General features: G+C 52.3%; 1 protein-coding gene across 1 annotated transcript in view; it reads left to right on the forward strand.

The window, feature by feature from the left end:
* The first annotated feature begins 341 nt into the window (after positions 1-341).
* The window catches only part of LMNA (lamin A/C), a 46063-nt gene continuing 26260 nt past the window's right edge, over positions 342-20144 (forward strand). Inside the window, exon 1 of the mRNA XM_016221559.2 lies at positions 342-574. The gene's annotated coding sequence lies outside the window, so the exon portion shown is untranslated. The remainder of the gene's footprint in view (positions 575-20144) is intronic.

Consider the following 20144-nt stretch of genomic DNA (forward strand, 5'->3'; position numbering starts at 1 on the left):
CCCAAGGAGGATCGGGATGTGCCTTGGGTCTACCCACGTCTCGGAGGCAAAGCTGGGGGTGGGATGAAAGTCGAAGTCCCTAATTTTTTCGCGGGCAAGAGGAAAAGAGCCAGTGTACAGAAACGGAACGGTTGAAAAGAGGCTAATGGAGCGCGCCCCCCTCCCAAGATTGGCTCCCACGCGGTCCCAGCAGGTCTCAGGTCCCTCTTTCTCATGGTAATGAGTGGGGGGGACGAGAGGGCGGGGAGCGGTCCCGGCTAGGTCACTGCGGCTTTCCCTCCCTCTCCCCTCTACTCCTCCCAGCCGCGCGCCCTCTCCGCCCCCCTCCCGCTCCGCCAGAGTCGATCCAGCTCTGGGCCGCGGGGAGAGGTTCTCCGCAGAGCAGACAAAGCCCGCAGCCGCGATGCGGGGAGAGCCCGGCTCTGCGCGCAGTGGGGGCCAGGATGGGGTGTCTGGCTGGAGTGTGGGACCCCCAGGAAAAAGACGGGGTCCCCTCATTCCCAAGCGGCAAGCCATCTCCCCTCATACCCAACCGCCCCCCAGTCTCGGAGATCTGAGGGGCACCGACTGGGAGGTGAGTTAGTTCATTGCCTTCTGTTCATTGGAGGGGAGCCTGGAGGGCTTTGGAGTGAGGTGAGGAGCTTGAGGGGGTGGAGGGGAGGAGAGACGTGGGGGGCAGAGAGTGGGAGGCAGAGGTAGTATTAAAGGCATGGTGTGACTGAACAGTTCCAGGTGAGAGCCGTGAGCTCTGGGTGCCACAGAAGGAGGGAGGAGAGACGCTACCGAAATGGGGACCCAGACTTCCTTCAGGCCTGGCCATGCATACAGCTTGGAGATCTGTTCGCTACCCTCCACCATCACTCTACCCCTCTCTCCCGCATTGAAAATTCATTAATTCAGTTCCTTTGACTCTCGAAATTTGGTGAAAGTAAAAATAAGTTTTTAAGGCATGAATTGGGCACTTGGGCACTTTTAGAGCGAGTTTGGGGAAGTTGAAGTATAATGCAATCTTCTCTTCTCCCCTTACCCTACACCATCAGCATGTCTTTTGTCATTCTTTTTATGCCTGGTCTTTCTCAAAGGAAAGACCTCCTGCAGCATGAGAGCTTGAAGTCAGACTTTAAGTAGAACTTCCCAAAAGTGTTTGATAAGAATGGGTGGGTGAGCTACAGTAGTAAGGTGTCTTTTTTTGGAGCGCCTTGGAAACCAAAGTCCGAGCTAGTTTGTGAGGTAAAGTCCTGCTGGAGGCTGGGGGACAGATGAGTGACCTCATAGACCTGGTACTATGAGGCCATGAGAGAGGGCTGAGCTGCCAAACCCAGTTCCCTAAATTGATTCTTGGAAAGAGTACATTTGCACACCAATAGAGGGTGGGGGTCAGACTGGAGGATCTCTGGAGGGGTTAGGGTTTGGCACTCTGTGGGGCTCTTGCTTCTTTGCTAGGCAGAAGATTCTGGAAGGGGAGCCATGACTCAGGAACCACTGGAAAACCGTGGAGTTGGGGAGGGGTGCCCCCTGGATCAGGCACTTAACATAAATTAACAACATACCTTATTGAGGGATTGGGTGCCACCACCTCCAAGAAAGAGTGGGAGAGGAAGAAATGCAGAGACAAGACCCTGTGGGAGTTGGCTGTTCTCTACTCTTGTCCCCTCTCTTTCTGCCCCAGGACCCTGGATTGGAGGAGCAGTGGTACTGGGGACCATAGGGCTTTCATTGGGTGGAAGGTTCCTACTCTGTGGACCAGGTGACTGTTTTTCACATTAATAGAATAGCAAACAGTTGCATAGGACTTATTATGTGCCAGGCATTTTTGTCACCAGCTGGTCTGAGCCTTCCTGTCCCCACCCAAATGAGATTTCCCCCTAGACACCCACTATTGAATTGGCCCTGCTTCCACTTTCCTCCCCACTAAGCTAATTAAAGCAGGAGGTTAATGACCAAAGAAGCCTTGGGGATTTGGCCAGGGAGGAAAACAAAGGACAGAAACTTGTGTGTATGAATGAGGAGGGGTACAGCTGCTGGATGGGAAAGGGTAGATAAAGGGGTGGGGTAGGGGAGGCGGTGGTCCCTGCTGGACCCACCTCACTAGTCCAACAAGGACAAATCAACCCCCTGGATGCTTTAATGCTCCATATGGCCACGCTTGGGTGTCCTTTGGAGACTCCAGGCAGTTATCCAAGGTGGGAGAGACAATTGTAAACCTGGCCCCTGGAGGGTAGGACATGTGTGAATGCACTTAGGTCTGTGGCAGGGGCGCACACATGGGAGCGAGTGTGTGCCTGCAGATGGTATGGGGCATGTCCATCCACACTGGGGACCACCAGAGTGTCCACAAAGCAGAGGAGCCTGAGGGTGGGCACCTTGAGCCAAGCTCCAGGACTGGGTTTTGATGAATCCTTCCCTTGCTCCCAGAGGCTGGTGGCCTCCTTTGTTCAGGGGACTCTCCTCCTCCACTGACACTGTTGGCCAAGCTAAGTTTCTCTCTGAGGCCCTCCTTTTCCTCCCTCCCCCTGCCTGCCCAACGTAGAATTATGACAATTAGGGCCCCAGGCCTTACTTAAACAATTTTGCTTGGAAATAGATGGCTTTACCCACCCCAACCCTCACACTCTGCCTTATGACCAGAAAGGTGTGTAGGTGGCATATCTCTCCCCTTCAGGACCTTGGAGAATAGGACTGTGTGTCTTATCTTTGTCATTGTCAGCCCTCCTGGCCCCCCAGTGCCCAGCCAGCTCAGGGCCCTGCCTAGAGCAGAAGCAGCTCAGTAAGAGTGTGTTGAGTATAACTGCATATTGGAAGCTTCATGGTGTAAGAGAAAGGAGCAGGCCTCTGGAGCCAAACTGTTGCCTCTTAGTTCTACCCTTTGGACATTTATTTACAGCTGAACCTCAATTTCCTCATCTCTAAAATAGAAATAATAAGCCAAATTTCTTGCATAGTGCCTGGCTCCTCTTAGGTGTTCAATCAGTATTAGTTTCCTAGATGTTTTCCCCTTGCAGTTGACTTTGGCTAGACTGTGGTCTTCATTAATTCATTTATTCAGCTAACTACTTCCTAATGAACTCTTAGGATGTGCCAGGCACTGGAGGAGATCCTGACCCACCAAGAGTCACTTGAAGTCAGTTCTAGATCTAGACTTGCAAAAGTAAGATCATCCCAAAGAGCAGATAATTCCAAAAATATTTTTTTCTGTTGAGCACTGGAATGCAGGGGAACTCTGTCTCTAACACACACACACACACACACACACACACCCCAGGCTCCTGGCCTCAGGCCGGAGGACAAAGAACCCTGTGGGAGCTGTTGAGTTGGTTGTATGTGCAGTGTGTGTTCACGTGCAAGTGTGTGTGTGTGTGTGTGTGTGTGTGTGTGTGTGTGTGCATGTGTAGATAGGCCTGGCTGCAGGGCAGGAAAGGTGACCTAGTTGAGAGTGGGTGACCCACGGTTCATGAGGAAGCTGGAGGACAGGAGTTGGGTGGGTGATTAAGAGTGCTTGTCTGTGTATAGATCTGTGTCTCTTTTTTTTCTGAGCAAACCTGGGCACCTGTTATCACTGTCTACACACCAAGTCCCAAGGGAAGGGGGCACACACCTAACACCTGCCCCTCCCTATCCTATTCTCAAAGCCTCGAGGGAGGGAGACACCCACTCCCTCCCTCCCTACCTAGCAAGGCTGCCCCACCTAGCTAGCTGGCCCTTATAGAAGTTATCTCACCCATCTCTGTAGTCTTCTCAGAATGCCTTCTCCATCTGTCCTAGTCAGGTGGGCCTCTTCTCCTATGGGGCTTCTGTTTTCTTTTTTTAAATGCCCCTCCCTTATGGGAAGTCCACCTTGTTATCTAAACACCATCCTTCCTGCTGAGAATGCAGCCAGAATGCAGCCAGTTTTCTCTCTGTTGCTGGAATACACTCGACTCATTAGTTTCAATCAATGAGAATGTATTGGGGAAAATCCTGCAGGACATACAAAAGAAACATCAAACTTGATCTCTGCCCTCAGCAGGACACAGAAACTAGTCTGCATGACCCAGTTAACATGGACAAATACGAGTAAATGTGAGGGCAAAACAGTATTTGGGACTTGGAGGGCTACAGGATTGGAGGAGAAATGAGGTCACTGTAGGTCCTTCTGTTTTTGTGGACCTGATCTCCAAGGGCTTTGAAGCCCAGCCTGAGGTTTGGACCTGGACAGAAAAACACCTCCACTCCTCTGCTGGGACCCACCACTCCAACATTCCCCCTACCAGGTCTTCTGCCTTCTCTGATTTCCCCAGGGAGAGCAGCTCAGAGGGATTGGGGCAGAACTGGGGTTCCCCCGGGGACAGCTGGCTGACAGGGCCCCTCTGGGACTCAGGCTGGACCCAGGCGTCCAGGAGGCGGGTGATACCGGAGCTGTGACAGTTGGTCCCCAGATTCCTCACCCAGTGGCGCCAGCTCTGGTTTCGAGCTAGGGTGGGGGTGGGGGTTCCTGGTGCCAGCTAGGGCTGAGTACTCTCTTGGGGCAGGGAGGGGGAAGCAGTAAACATCCCCTTGGTAGGTTGTTGAGGGATTTTTCCAGTGCCCTCTGTGGGCCAGGCACTGTGCTAGATACTAACGGGATACTCAAACATGAGACACAATCTGGCACAGATGAATTAAGTATAGACTCATAGGTGGAACTGCAATTGAGTGAATGAATGAATGATTTCATCAATTATCTAATGGCCTTTTTTTACAGAGGAGACTGAGGCCCAGAGAACCCAGGTCCTGTGACTCTCTTGTGCCTCCTATTCCATCATGTTTCCTTTTTCAGGAAAAGAAAGAGGAAACCAGAGAGAGGGATGGGAGGGACTTGCCATTTCCTGAGTGCCTGTTTATTTCGAGGCTCCCTTGGCCTTTACAGACTTGATTTCATTTGATCCTATTCACAACTCTGTGAGGCTGGAATTGCCATCTCTGCTTAACATTTGAGGACCTACAGCTCAAAAAGATTAAGTAACTTGCTCAGGTCACACAGCTGGTAAGTGGACACTCCAGTGTTCAAAGCCAGATCTGTCTGACCCAGAGCCTAGGGCCCCAGAAGTAAACAGTGACACCCAGCGAGTTTCTGGAGGCCGAGAAGGGAGTGATCACTAAAGCTGGAGCAGTTTGGAGAGGCCTCCTGGATGAAGTAGATCTGGAGTCCCTGAAGGATGAATGAAGTTTATTGGAAGGGAAAGGATTGGAGGGATGGCTAGAAGTTAGTGCCAGAGGTTCCCAGGGAAACTTGCTGGTTGGGCAGGTGGCCAGCTTGCCTGGATCCTGAGGGGCAGGGGACAGTGGGAGGAAAAGCACTTTTGAACCTTGGCCACAAGGTGGCGTTGCAGGCCAACTACTGGGAGTGGCTCCAGTCCGGGCTGTGACACTAGGGACCAGGTGTTTCTTTCCTGTCCAGCTCCGTCTCCATGCCCAGCCCTGCCTCAGGTGTCATCTGAAGCTCCCACCTTGCCCTTTTCTGGAAGGGTATCCAACACATGGGAGAGAGCAAGAGGCTACCAGTCTATTCTTGAGTCACGTGGCTAAGACCTGATTGTCTCCATGGTCCAGGTTATCCTGATTCCTCTCCAGCTGCTTAAGATCGGCTTCACGTCCAGGGGAGACACTATTCAGGGTACAGGCTAAGGAAACAAGCACTGAGTCCAACTGACTTGGGTCTGGAAGGGGAATGATAATAATACCTAATAAGCAGTTAAATACAGGGTGTACCCCCCAAAAATGTATACACACTATAACAGCTGATAGCTCAATTTTGAAAATGAAATGTAGTTTAATAAACACTGCCTTTATAATTACTCAAAGTGTGTGTATGCATTTTTGTGTGACACCCTATATCGATCACTTGCTGCGTCAGGCACTGTTCTAAGCACTGCACATAACACCATTGAACAAGACAGATAAAGTCTTTACTGTCCCAGAGCTGGTAGTCTGGGAGGGGAGGGGAGACAGATGACAGTAAAGAATTGATCATGTAATTTCTGGTAGTGGTGATTGCTCTGAAGAAAAATAAAGCAGGGTATGGGAATAGAAAGGTATAAAGTGATGAATTTAGAAAGGATGGTCATATTGTGAGAATTTAACGACATATATAAAGCACAGTGCTTGGCATTGTGTTGGCTATTGTCACTATTATTTTGTGCCCTTGGTTTCTGCCCCTCTCCATTGCCATGTTCCCCAATTTTCTCCATGTTTTGTCCCTTTGGCCCAAAGGGACAGGAAAAGCAGGTGCTTCCATTTTCCTGGCTTGGAACCAGGAGCCCTGAGTTTTTAGTCCTGGCACTACCATAACAGTCCAGATGTCTCCTCCCCCAGCTTTCTCTGCTTCCAGTAAAGGACCAGCATCCACATGGTTGCTCAGGCCAGAAATCTGGAGCCATCTGTGATTCCTGCCTTTTCCCAAACTTCTTCCCATCCAGTCCATCAATCAGTCCTCTTAACTCCACCTCAAACATTTCCCAAACCCATCAACTTTCACCTCCACTGCTACCCTCCTGATCCAAGCTACCATCATCTCCTGCCTACAGTAGCCTCTACCTGGTCTCTCTCCTCTGCTCTTGTCTCCTCTGCTCCCTCCAATCCATTCTCCACACACTGGCAGAGAGATCACTTTTTTAAAAAAATATGATCATGAGCCCTAGCCAGTTTGGCTCAGTGGTTGGAGCCAGACTGAAGGGTCCCAGGTTCAATTCTGGCCAAAGGCACATACCTCGGTTGCAGGCTTGATCCCCAGCCCTGGTGGGGGCGCGTGCGGGAGGCAACCAGTTGATGTGTCTCTGTCACATCGATGTTTCTCTCCCTTTCATTCTCCTTTCCACTCTCTCTGAAAAGCAATGGGAAGAGTATCCTCGGGTGAGGATTAAAAAATATAAATAGCCTGGCCAGGCGTGGCTCAGCGGTTGAGCATTGACCTAGGATCCAGGTGATCGTGGTTTGATTCCTGGTCAGAGCACATGCCCAGGTTGTGGGCTCGGTCCCCAGTCGAGAGTGTGCAGGAGGCAGCCAATTAATGACTCTCATCATTGATGTTTCCCTCTCTCTCTCTCCTTTCTCTCTGAAATCAATAAAGATACATTAAATAAATATATATATATGAGATCATGAAACTCTTCTTTAAAACCTTGTATTAGCTCTCCATTGCCATTAGATGCAAGACCAACTCCTTCATGGTTTTTTTAAATTTATTTTTTATTTATTAATTTTAGAGAGAAAGGGAGAGAGAGATACACAGAGAGAAACCGATTTGCTCCTCTACTTATTTATGCATTCATTGGTTGATTCTTGCATGTGCCCTTGCCAGGGATCAAACCTGCAAACTTGGCATATCTAGACGATGCTCTAACCTACTGAGCTACCTGGCCAGGGCCTTCGTGTGGTTTAGAACGTCCTTCATGTTCTGGCCCCTGCACAGCTGTCCAGCTGACCCTGCCCTCCCTCCCATTCTCCACTCCAGCCACGTGGATCTTCTTTCAGTGCTTTGAGCACAACATGAGAATAAAGGGCACCAGGTCCTGGAACTGGATACAAGAGATAATTGGAGGTGCTAGGGAGATGATGAGCGGGGAGAAGCCTAACCTCTGACCCTCAGGCTCTGGGGAAGGGGCCTTGTGCAAGGATGCTGGAGTTAGAAAGTGCCCTGGAGGCCCTCTGGCCCAAGCTACCCCACACGCAGTGGTGAGCTGGAGGTGCCTTGCACTTGCTGGTGAGAGCCCCCTTGTTCAACTTGAAATCAGCCATGGTGAGAGAATTTACACCATGACAATTGGCAATTGCCATAAACCAGGGCTTTCCCCCACTGGTTATTAAACATGCACAAGCACGCCACTGTTGTACGCTCTCCCGCCCCCACTTTACAGAAGAGGAAACTGAGGCCCAAAGATGTGGAGTGACTTGTTCAGTATCACACAGTCATTTTCTTCCTTTCATTTATTCAATTAATCATCCACTCAAAAATATTTATTGAGTGCCTCCCCTATGATAGGTTTTGGAGAGACACTCCCCCTGTCCTGGGGGAGCTTCCAGTCTGGTGTAGCTTGCAGAACATGTAAACTGGCTTTGACAGCACTGTGGTCTAAGTACTTGCAAAAGGTAAGTACTGGATGCCACAGCAGACTCGGGAGGAGCATTGAAGATGCTAGGGACAGGAGGAACTCTGTATACCAGGCTGCCTGGTGCCCTGGCTGCCCAGTGCCCCTTATTGCCAATTTTCTAGAAGTACTTCCATGCTCTTCCAGGTGGGTAACTCTACACATCTCGTCCAGGCAGCCTTCGCAGATTACTAAAGGCCTGTTGGTTGGCCCAAGCCCTGACATCAGACCTGCGCAGAGGGACTAACTATTCCCTGTGTTTCTTTGCCTCTCCTTCCCACACTGACCAGGGCTCTTCAGAGCAGGGGCTGTGTCCATTCTCAATTTTTATCTTTCTTGACCTCTAACCTCTGACCCTGCTGGTCCCACCCTCCTTCTCTAAACTATTCCCTCGGCATTTCTTCTACCTCCCTGGGTGCCCCTTTTCAGCCTCCTTGGCCCTTCTCTGTCCACATGGCCAATGGTTCCCATGCCTGTAGTTCACTCTGCCTGGAACATGCTTTCTTTCGCCTGTCTGCAGCAGTGTGGGTGTCCTCCAAACCTGGGCTACCGGTGGGCGGCTGGAGCTGCTGCCTACTGCCTGTGCAAATTACTTAATGCTTGAACCTGTTTTCCCATTAATAAAATGAAGATAATAGTAGCAATTACCTCATGGAATTGTTGTGTGATTAGCAAAAAGAGGCATGTAAAGTACCTATGTAGCATCTAGAGAGTGCTGAATAAATGTTGTTTTTATTACTCAGGACTTAGTCATCCCTTTCTCAGGGAGGCCTGCTCCAAAACCACCGAGCCTGGGTTCGGTGTCTGGTCTCTGCCCCCTAGCCTCCTGAGCTGCTCCTTTTGAGGCGCTCATCGTAATTTAATTGCTTCTCCATGAGGACGAGAACCATTTTGGGCACACAGATGGTAAATATCTGTGAGCCCATGAGATGGTAAATATCTGTGAGCGGATGAATGAACAAATGGTGTGGATGACTGTCTCCCCTGAGACGATAGAGAGCCAGGGCCTTCTGCCACTCAGGACTAGCCTGGACACAGCCACCCATAAGAAGGTGGGGCTGGTCCCTCCAGGACAGCAGATGGCGCCAGTGCCTGTTGGTCTCAGCCGGTGGCCACCTCCCTTGCCCTTGCTGATCTCACATCTCACAGCTGAGGCAGCAACTGGGCCAGAGAGCTGGAGTCCTCAGGCCTGATGGGGCTCCAGGCCCCAGGCAGCAGGGGCTGATGCGCGCTCACCGCTCATGGACAGGTGTTTCCCAGCGAGTGCACAGCTAACTTGGCAGGAAAGGGAGTGGGGAGGCCACTGGGAGAAGGCCCTGGCTGAGGGGCTGGGGGCACAGACGGTGCAGTGGGGGTAGGTTGACAGTATCTTGGGGACATGAAATGAGAGGTAGTTGAATCAATGAGTCAAAAGCTGAGATCTAGGAACCAGACACAGCGTGGGGGACAATGTGGTGAAATCAATCAGCGAGAAAGGAAGGGGAGGCCCGGTTTCTATGGCAATGGTAGTGTTTGTGGCAAGCTGGGGACTCCTGGGTCCCCAAGGCTTGTGAATCGTGATTCACCACAGGAAAGGGGAGGTTGTGAGGGGACTGGGTGCTGGGGACCGGATGCCCTGTGGCTTCTCCGCCGTGCTCAGCATGCGCTCCAACCTCAGCCCCTGGGCCTGTGCTCTACCAGATACGAAGAGGGGAACTGAGCTCTCTGCCACTGTACATGCACATCTCACTATTGCTCACAGCAGCCTTGCGGAATTAATGTTACCCCATTTGATAGAAAAGGAAACTTTCACCCTTGCCCAGGATGACACAGATAGGATAGGACATGAGTGTCAGAGCCAGAATTAGAACCCAGGCTAGTCTGACTCTAACTATGCTTGTGAAGACCCAGAAAGCAGCAAAGTAAGAACAGGGGCATGGAAGTTAGAGTGTGGCTAAGACTTTGGAGGAGATGGGAAGGGGCCCTCCATCTCCCCAGCCTCCCTGCCTGCCCTAACCTATGTGCCCAACACAGATTGGGAGGGAGGCTGGTAAAATGCACGGCCTGATGTGTGCCAGGAAATGTGGCCCACCCTGCTTCTCACTCTTCTCTTTTTTTTTTTGCTTAATCCCCACCCAAGGATATTTTTTCCATTGATTTTTAGAAAGAGTGGAAAGGAGGGAGAGAAGGGGAGAGAGAGAAACATCGATGTGAGGGAGACACATTGATTGCTTGCCTCCTGCATATTTCCCCGACAGTGCTGGGGATCGAACATCCAACCTAGGTACGTGCTCTTGACCAGGAATCGAACTCTCAATCCTCAGGTGTGCAGGCGACACTCTAACCACTTAGTCACACCAGCCAGGGCATCTCCTCCAGTTCTGGCCCTGGGGACAAGAGTGTGTGTGTGTGTGTGTGTGTGTGTGTGTGTGTGTGTGTGCGCGAGCGCGCGCGCGTGCACATGTGTATGTGATCATTGTGTCTGCTGTATACCTCCCCCAACACGCTCCCCACTCCCAGTCCCTTTTGGAGCCTGGGAGTTCCCAGCCTCCCTCAGTTGCCTTCAGGACAGTTTCTTTCTTGTTTGGTTGTGGCCCCCCCAATTTCAGTATGAAAGAGGTATCCCCATCCCACCCCTGGACCCCGATGGCCTGTGAGAGGGAAGTCCAGCCCTTTACCATCTCTTCCCCTGCAGTGGAGGGATGGAGGGCCTTGGAAATCTTCCAGGTCAGTCTACTTGTTTTGTAGGTGAAGAAACTGAGGCCCATAGAAGGAAAATTTCTCCAAGGTTACAGGGTGAATGGGTGGAAGGGAGAACTGATCCCTGTGTCCTGACTCTGGAATTTGGCACTGGGTAATTGGGAACAGTCAGACAAATGAACACAGGGAGACAGCAAATCAAATCAAATGGGGTAACCTAGCATAGTGTAGCAGTGGGAAGAAGGCTCGCAATTCATGTTCCACCTGTCTGCCATGTTACATCAGGAATAATGGGGGTGAGATCATCGGAAAGACTTATTCATATGTACATCAGGGGTATGAGATCTGGGCTAAAGTGGACTGTGTGATCCTGGCAAATCACTTACCCCCTCTGAGCCCCAGTGATAATGCGGGGTATTCTATCTCCAGGGTTTTGGAGAGGAGAGCTGGGGTGGTGGGCAAGTGCTTGTGAATTATGGGTTGACATCAATGTCCTTGTCTAGTGAAACTGGGAGACAGAGCTGTGTTGCAGTGCAGAGGTGGGAACAGACCAAAGTGCTTGACCCTTGATCTCTGGGAGAGCAAGGAAGGAATGTGAACTTCTGACATGCTCGATACAAGCAACAATCCTCTCCCCCTGGGTTGGGGAAGGTGGGCAGCAGTTTTCAACAGAGAGGAGGGGGGCTGCCCAAAGGCCAGGGAAGCTGAACACTTCCCTAATTGGACTTCATTGCCTCCTTGAGATCAGCAATTAGGAGGCTGCATCAATTAGCACAGGCAGGGTGACAGCACAGTTGGGGCTGGTCAGTGCTCCCCTTCAGGAGGGGAGGCAGGCAGGTAGAGGGCGGCCCCATAGAGAAGTTGCCCTGCTGCCCAGCCCCTCACCGCTCAGCCGCGTCAGGAGCTTCCACCTGGACTGTGGCTTTTCTGGCCTCAGTTTATCCACTTTCACCCGTTTCCAGACTTTTCTGCCCAGACTTGTGGGATCTGGGCCTGGCTCTTCCATGGGCTTCTTTGCAACTTTGGAGTTGACAGCTGTGGGGTCAAGGTTGAGAGTGTGCCCTCAAAGCCAGCTCTACCATTTATTGGTTGTGTGACCTTGGCTCCATTGTGCTTTGTTTTCTCACTGCAAAAGGGAGCTTATAATTACTGTCCCTTCACCCTGGCAGGGTAGCTCCTTTAGAGTATCGTCCCAATACACCAAGGCTGCGGGTTCAGTCTCCCCACAGGGCATATATAAGATTCAACCAATGAATGCATAAGTAAGTAGAACAACAAATTGATGTTTCTCTCTCTCCCCTCCTTCCTCTCTCTCTAAAATCAGTACATAATAAAAATAAGTAAATAACAGTGCCTTCTGTGCAGGGTTATGGTGGGATGGATCAGGTGGCTATCACACCTGCACTATTTAGAACAGTGTCTGACATCATAAGCACTCAGTAAGTATTAGCTGTTATTAAAATTCCCACTCCAAACCTCAGCTTTTTCATCTGAAAAGTGACAAATTGAAGGGGTGTATGCTGAAAAATGCCGAGGTCCCACCTCAGGCCAATTAATGAATCAAGATATCTGAGACTTTGGGCATTGGCAGTTTTGAAAACCCCTCCCCCAAGCCATTTTGATGCCCACTGAGGGTTGAGAACACTGGATGTGTGGTCTCCAAGGCTCCCCCAGCCCTGACCCCTGAAAACTCCAATAAGCCACCCCCGCCCGGCACAGTGGCTCCCTGTCCTGTATCACATTGGACTCTGCACTGCCCTGGAGGTGCTACCTATGTGGCCAGAAGTAGGTCCCTCCTCACTCACCTGGACTGAGTCTTCCTCTATAGAATGAGTAATGACCTTGCTAAGCTCGCCTCCCAGGGCTGCCTGGAGATAATGTTTCCGTAGTGATAGGACCTGCTATAAACGTTAGGCAATTATAGTGTTCCGTCCCTCAACAAACACTTATTAAGGGTCTAGCATATACCCTATCTCCTTTACACATGGTGACTATTGAGTTATAAGCTCCTGGAGAGATCTGTCTTGACCCATCAGGCAAGTCAAGTTCTCGAGCCAGCTTTTTTTTTTTTTTTAGCTCCATCTGGGTATCAAATGAGTCAATGGATGGAAAGAACCTAGAACAGGCCCTGACACATAGTGAGTGCTCTATAAACAGCAGCGCTTGTTACTGCAGGTGGTATTGTGACTATGCCCCAGACTTAGTGTGCAGAGAGGACTAGGTGCAGAGCACGCATGGAGCTCCGAGGAAGGAAGGCAGTAAGGGGTCCGGGGGAGGAAGGTGAGACCAGAATTAGGTATTGAAGAGTGGGCTGTGTGGGAAAAGTAGACGGAGGAGTTGAGCACTTTGAGGGTGCTGGTTCATGATGGAAGTATGGTGAAGCTGTCTGCTCAAACACGAAAAGAGCCTTTCCATGTTCCAGGCACTATGCTGAAGGCTGGGAACACAGGAGAGGGCCAGGCTCCCCCGGCCTCTGCCCTCTAGGATTTCCCCTAATGGGGGAAGACAGTGGCATGCAGACAGTCACTAGTGTACGACAAGAGATGTTGGGAGCTTAGTGGTGACACCTAGCTCAGTCTTAGTGGCACTGGTAGCTGGAGGTTGAGTAGGAGTTGGTCAGAGGGCTAAGCATGTGTCAAGTTCAAGCAGGTTATCTTAGATGTAAGAAGAGAGGTCGGGATTATTGGAATTGAGAGTGCAAACGAGGAGGCTGGAGATACAGGCAGAACTGGGTCACGGAGAACTTTATAAGCCCGCTCAAGGAATTTGTACTTTATCCCAAACACAGTGGGATGCGTGGTTAGTTTGAAGTCTAGTGGAAACATGCCGAGGTTGACATTTTGGAAAGATGGCTGCGGTTCAGGGAGGAGAAAGGATCAGAGCAGAGGCAAGGGTGGAGGCAGGGAGGTCGGCTGGGAGGCTCCTGCAGTTTCCCAGGCCAGGGGTGATGGTGATCAGGATGGGGAGCAGGAGGTCAGTGCACAGAATGGAGACAGATTCTGGAGGTAAGATCCTTAGGGCTTGGGGACTCACTGGCCAAGGGAAATGGAGGGAGAGCAGAGTGGGGCTGGGGGTGTTGAGAAGACATGGAGAACTCCATCTGGCACATCCAAGAAGGGATGGCAAGTATGCGAGTTCTGGGATCACCCCTGACCTGGGAATGCTTGGAGTCCTCTTCCAAGAACTCTGGAGTGGAAGGGCCACTCACCCTTGGCCCAGTTCCAGGCTCCCCATCTTTGGGACAGGCTCAGAGGCACCCTGTCAAGGGTGGAACCCTCCCCAGCCCAAAGGGAGGGATGTGCTCTTGCCTGCTCCAGGACACGTTTCAGGGGGAAGGAGCAATGGAGACAGGTGAGTTCAGGGAGCCCCTCCCCACCTCCCAGCCTCTGGTCTCAGTTGTGGCTCTGGGGAGGGTTCCAAAGAGGAGGCCAGAAGCCAAGCTCTCTGGTCTTGGGGTACACAGGGCAACAGGGTGTGATGGCCACACCACAGTTTCAGGGGTGCTGGTGTGATGAACCCCCTCACCCCCAAGGTAACCACAGCAGACAATCACTGAAGCCTCGACTGGCCAGCCCAGCACTTCTCCAGCCCCTCCCTCGGCGCCTCCTTGCCTCCTTCCCCTGCTTTTTGCCCTCCCTCATTAAGCTTGGTTTCTGTGAGAATGTGATTTGAATTAACTCTTGGGAGAAAAATCACAGAAACCAGGAAAGGGGGGCCACGGGGAGGGGGCAGTGAGTCATGTTTCCATGTGTATTTTTCAAACTTTCCGATGGGAGTTTGGAAAACAACACCCTTTTTGTTGCCAGCTTGGACCTGGCTCTTCAGGGGTCCCTTGTCCTGTTTCTGGAGGTCTTGCCCTAACTGCTGCATCCTGGCCCACCCTTCAGGTCTGCTTTGCTTCCTGGGATCCCCTACCCGTCTGGACCAGCTCACGCTATTGTAGGGGCCTAGATAATTCCCTCCTGGGGTAGAGTTTCAGTCTTTCCTCTGGGGTCATTTCACAGTGACAGCCCTCCATCTACCCCCATTTCAGGGTGGACCCATGGGGCCTGCAGCCACTCTGGCCAGCCCTTCAAACTTTGAGAACCTCCATCAGCACCAGGGAGCCTGGACTCCAGGAACCTCCTTTCTGCTCCAGCAGCTTCCTCTCTGTGCCCTTCCCTCCCATTTCTGTACCCCAATTCCAGAGGACCTGTGGCAGAGGGTGAGAACCTATCAACCCCCAGGGAGATGCCCTGCAGAGCAAAGACCTCACCCTGAGGGGGTAGGTAAGAAAGAGAGCTCCCTCCTGCGTGCTGGACACATCTTGGGCCCTGGGAAGGGGTGTCATTCTGCATACAGAAGCTGAGTCTCAGTCAGGGTAATGGATGGGAACCTTCAGGATGGCGGAGGGGACGAAGAGGGCAGCCCTCGCCCCAGCTGGCTCCTCCTCACAGGCTGTGAGCCTTTCTACCCTCCCCCAAAGTCCCATCTGCTTCCTTGGGGGTCCTGGACTCGCTGTTCCTCTCCCCTGCCCCCTCCCAGCTTCTGTCTAATCCTTCCTGGCAACAGTTGCAATTCCCCAGGCTACTGTGCCCATGCCAGTGACAGCCCACATCACATGGACCACATCTGGCTCCATTTGGGCACACCCTCCCGTCTTTTGTCCCTCCCTCTCCTCTGCCCAGGGGCTAGAGCTGGGAGTGCCCCTGAGGATTCCTCTTCTCTGGGCCCATCAACAACCCCCCACCTGCCCTTTCACAGCCTCTAGTGGAGTTACTCCTTTCCCTCTTGTCAGTCTCCTTGTTCTCTCTTCCAGTCTCCATCCCCTGGACATCCTGTCTCCATCCTTCAGCATCTCTTTCCTCACTGTATCCTGACTCCTTGGACCCCCCTCCTTTCCAACCCCCGCTGGACAGCAGGTTGGGAAGGGGGCATTTTGTAAGATTTGAGTCCCCAGAGCTGTCCTGGAATGGGGGGAAGGCCTGGCAGCCCAGGAATGAAATTCCCCCAGTTGGACCCTCTGGCCTGTTGCCAGGTTGGGGTTGGGGGTGGGTAGAGGTGACCCCAAGATATGTGTGCATGAAGGGATAGAGCTGAGCCTTCTGGGCGGGGGAACTGTGTGGCTCATTCTCCCTAAGCAGTCTTTTGTGAGGGATGGGGTGGAGCCTCAAAGGCCCTCTGGCTACTGGCCTCCCTCCACCTTCCTCCCTGCTTAGCAACCGTTGCTGGGTAAATATTTGCCCCACCAGGACCTGGGGCTGAAGCTGTGGCGTCAGCCTAGGCAGCTGCCCCTCTCCTCAATTCCTGGGCCTCTCCTCTGCCCTGCTCCCCACTCCCTGGCCCCCTGGCCTGAGCTCCAGATGTGATTCCCACCCTCCTCACTTCCCAACGCAGCTCTTCCCTCATGGTAGACTTTCTCCCCAATGTCCTCCCTTTACCTACTCATCTCTCCCTTCATCCCCACTTAACCCTTTTTGCTCAATAATTTCTTTCTTTTTTTAAATTTATTGATTTTAGAGAAAGAGAGAGAGAGAAACATCGCTTTGTTGTTCCACTTATTCCTGCATTCATTGGTTGTTTCTTGTATGTGCCCTGACCGGGGATCCAACCCGACACCTTGGCGTATCAGGATGATGCTCTAACCAACTGGGCTACCTGCCCAGTGCCAATTTACTCAACTCTTTTGGGTCCATCTTCTACCTCTGATCCACTAAATTGCCTGAGTGAGACCCCACTCCTGAGCCAGACAGGTCCCCCTACCTCTTCCAGACCACATCCCACGGGGAGCCCAGCTTGGCTATTGCTTTTGATAATCATTGGTACTCAGTGAGCCCCAGGACCTCACCTCTCTATTAAAACCACCTAAGCTTTAAGTCAGCTCCCTGAAGCTCCAGGGGAAGAGAGGTGAGGGGATGTGGGATGTTTTGATGGACACCCTATCCATCCTCCATCCCCAGGCCAGGAAGCTCTGCCTCAGGAAGCCAGCACCATTTTCCCCTCCTCTGGGGCTAGAATTGAGGGAAACATGGCCAAGAGGAAACAGATGCCCCCTTGGCCCCTCCCTGGGCAGCCTGAGAGTCGCCAGCCTCAGCCTGTGCATCCTGTACCTCCCAGCCAGGCCCCCACTGACCCACCCTCCTGCAGTGGCTTCCCCATTACCTGTTACTGTGATGAAGAGCCCCTGAGGGGTGGAGGGCTAAAGTAAGGTGGGTTCTCTGGGTGCCCTGTAAGCTTTGGACTTATTTGGTAAAGATAGCTAATGGGGTGCTGCTTTGGGGCAGGTCTTCAGACTGGCTTAGGGATAGTGGTACAGAGGAATCTGGGGAGTTAGACCGAGGCAGGTTTAGAAATGAAGGGGCCTGCATGATGCCCTAAGTCTCCTCCTAGCTCTGAAGTTCTGGCTTCTAGGCAGTTGATGATGAAGCGTTGGCCCAAGGCAGTCCCTTCTCCCCTGTCCCACAGGCTCTCCCTCCAGGAGCTCCAGATCTGGCAGAGACCCTGCCCATCTACCTGCCCCACCTGGCATCCCCTGCCACTTCTCCAGAAAGTGCCCCTTGCTCCACCCCATCCATCTGGACATTTGTTGATTAACCTGTTCAACAAACTCTCACCATCCTTGTGAGAGTTTACATTCCCCGTTGACTTCAGTGGTCTGAGTGCCGGGGGACTCTGAGGAGCTTGGGGGCTGCAGGGGCTGGGGACGGGTAGGTTTATCATGAAGCTAACATAGGGAAAGCTTCAGAGCCCCTCAGTTGCACAGGCCCTTCCAAGACCTTAAGGAGCCTGCCTATGTTTCCACGTGGTCACATATCCATGTAAAATTTGTAAAAAGATATTCTCATATATTTTTTTGTTGTTAATCCTCACCTGAGGATATTCCCCCCCCCCTTGATTTTGAGAGAGTGGAAGGGAGGGAGGGAGGGGGAGAGAAAGAGAAACATTGATGTGAGAGAGACACATCAATTGGTTGCCTCCTGCAGGTGCCAGGACTGGGGCGGGGATCGAACCTCCAACCCAGGTGTGTGCCCTTGATGGGGAATCGAACCCGCGACCCTCCGGTGCACAGGCTGACGCTCTAACCACTGAGTCACACCGCCCAGGCCTATTCTCATATATTTCAAAGAGGGACATCCCACCAAAATTGGAAGAACATGTAGGGAGCCCAACTGCTAGTTTGCCAGGGATTGTCCGAAACCTAGCAAACCGAGACAGATGGCAGCTCCAGTCTCAGGCCCACAGAACTGGGCCGGCATCTGGATGGGGGGGAGGGAATCGCTCTCTGCCTCACTTCCTGGAAGGGTGCAGGTGCGTGGGACTTGGGGGCCGGGTCCTCCAGCCCCTTTCCTAGAGTTGTGGCGCTTCTGTTTGTTTCCTTGGCAACAGGGAGAGGAAATCCCTATTTAGGAGGCCGGGGAGGCCCCAGCAACCACGCACACACAGACACACACAGGCGGCCGCCGGCCGCCGCCCACGCGCAGGCGCCTGCGTCACCGCCCGCGGCCTCCGCCTTGGGGGCGGGGCCACCCCGCCCGGCTGGAGGGGGCGGGGCCACCCCGCCCGGCTGCGGGCCGAAGTTCACTCCTCCTAAGGAGTCGGGGGCGGGGCTGTCCACACGGCCACGCCCACCTCTCCGCGGCCCCGCTCCTTCCCCTCCCCCCCCCAGGTGCGGCGGGGCCAAAGCTGGGGGATGGAAAGGGGAGGGGGGGGTGTCACTGCTGAGCTTCTGTTCTCCAGGCTCTAGCCGGGTGTGCCTGGTGGCGGTGCTGTGCACTGTGACAGTTCCGGGCCTGCGAGGCGTGGGGGGGGCAGGGGCGCCGTCTTGACCCAAACCCGTGATGCGGATACCGATTACCTAGTAACTGCGGATGCGGGAGGTGGTTTGGGACGTTGGGAAGGAGCCCCGGGGCAGACTCCAGGGTTTGGCTATTGGATTGGTCTCCTTGGGCGGCGAGAGAGGTGCGGTGTAGTTTTTCTGGAGTTTGGGGCCTGCTTCTGTCACTTAGCTGTGTGGCCTTGAGCTAATCAGTTAACCTGACCGAACGTGGATCTCCTATCTGGATGACCGGGTAATGGCGCTTGCTCTGTGCACCTCAAAGACACTGCAGAGGACTGGTAATGATCCTGATTGTGAAAGGGCTGTCGCCAGGGAGACCTGCCCAGGTGTGAGGTGTTATCCAGCTATTTCCGGCCTGGCTGGAACAGTGAGGGAGGACTGCCAGGTCTGGCTGAGCAGCCAGCCTCCCCACATCATAACGTTAATGCCGGTCCCTTACGATGATTTAGCTCTTTCAGATCTGTCCAGAGTGATGTCCTGTCTCTTGTGGGAGCATGAGAATGGGGTCAAAGCACTATTTGGGGGGTTCTGGCTGTGTGACCTTAGGCAAATCTTTCCTCCTCTGGCCTCAGAAGTTCACTTGTAAAAAGAGGGAAGGGTTTATCCCCAGAGTCCTGGGAGTGTCCTAGGTGAAGGGTAAAAGATCACTAGGCAAGGTCCCCCAAACCTATTAGAGAGACTTTGCCTCTGTCATTTAGTATATGGGGCTTTATGGGTGAGATTCATTCAAATGAGGGGTTCTCTGGCTTTACAAATGGCTGTCAACCACTCCTTAGAGCCTTCTCCACTAAATTAAGCTAATTTAGTGGAGCCTGCATTATTTCTATCCTTGCTGAGTATGGATAAAAAGAAGGCAGTCTACTCAGCTGTGCTACCTTAAGCCAATTACTCAACCTCTCGGAGTTTTGGGTTCTTGACACACAAAATGCAAATAATCCTACCTCATAAGGCTGAGGTGAAGATTAAATCTGATGACCTCCAGACAGCCCCTAGCTCATTGTCTAGTACATGACAACCACTAAAAGAATAGGCAACTCCTTACCCTCTCAAGGTTATAACAATCACCTGTGCTTGAGGCATGACTGACTCAACAGTTTAACAGTTGTTTAGTACCAGATCCTGTGATCAGAGGATGAACAAGACAGGGACCCTCCCTCAAGAACTCACTGAAAAGGGATTCCCAAGCCATGGCCTTGACTCTCCAAATCACCCCCACTTCCTAGACCCTCCTCCAAAGAGTCATCCCTTCCCACCCCTATGGGAGTATAACGGTCTCCCCAATGGCCTAGGATGCATTTGACTTCTCTCTCGCACCCCCACCTGTCCAGGATTATAGCCTGGTGGTAAGATCTTCGCATTCAGTCAGGCCAGCCTGTATTAAAATTCCAGTTCTGCTATTAACCCTGTGACCTTAGATAAGTGGTTCTCAACTGGGGGAGATTTTGCCTCACGGGGAACACTTGGCAATGTGTGAAGACTTTTTGGATTGTCACAACCTAGGGGCAGAGAGGTTACTGGCATTTAGAGGGTAAAGGCCAGGGATGCTG

The sequence above is a fragment of the Miniopterus natalensis genome, chromosome 19, assembly GCF_054644295.1.
Source record: "Miniopterus natalensis isolate mMinNat1 chromosome 19, mMinNat1.hap1, whole genome shotgun sequence".
NCBI lineage: Eukaryota > Metazoa > Chordata > Mammalia > Chiroptera > Miniopteridae > Miniopterus > Miniopterus natalensis.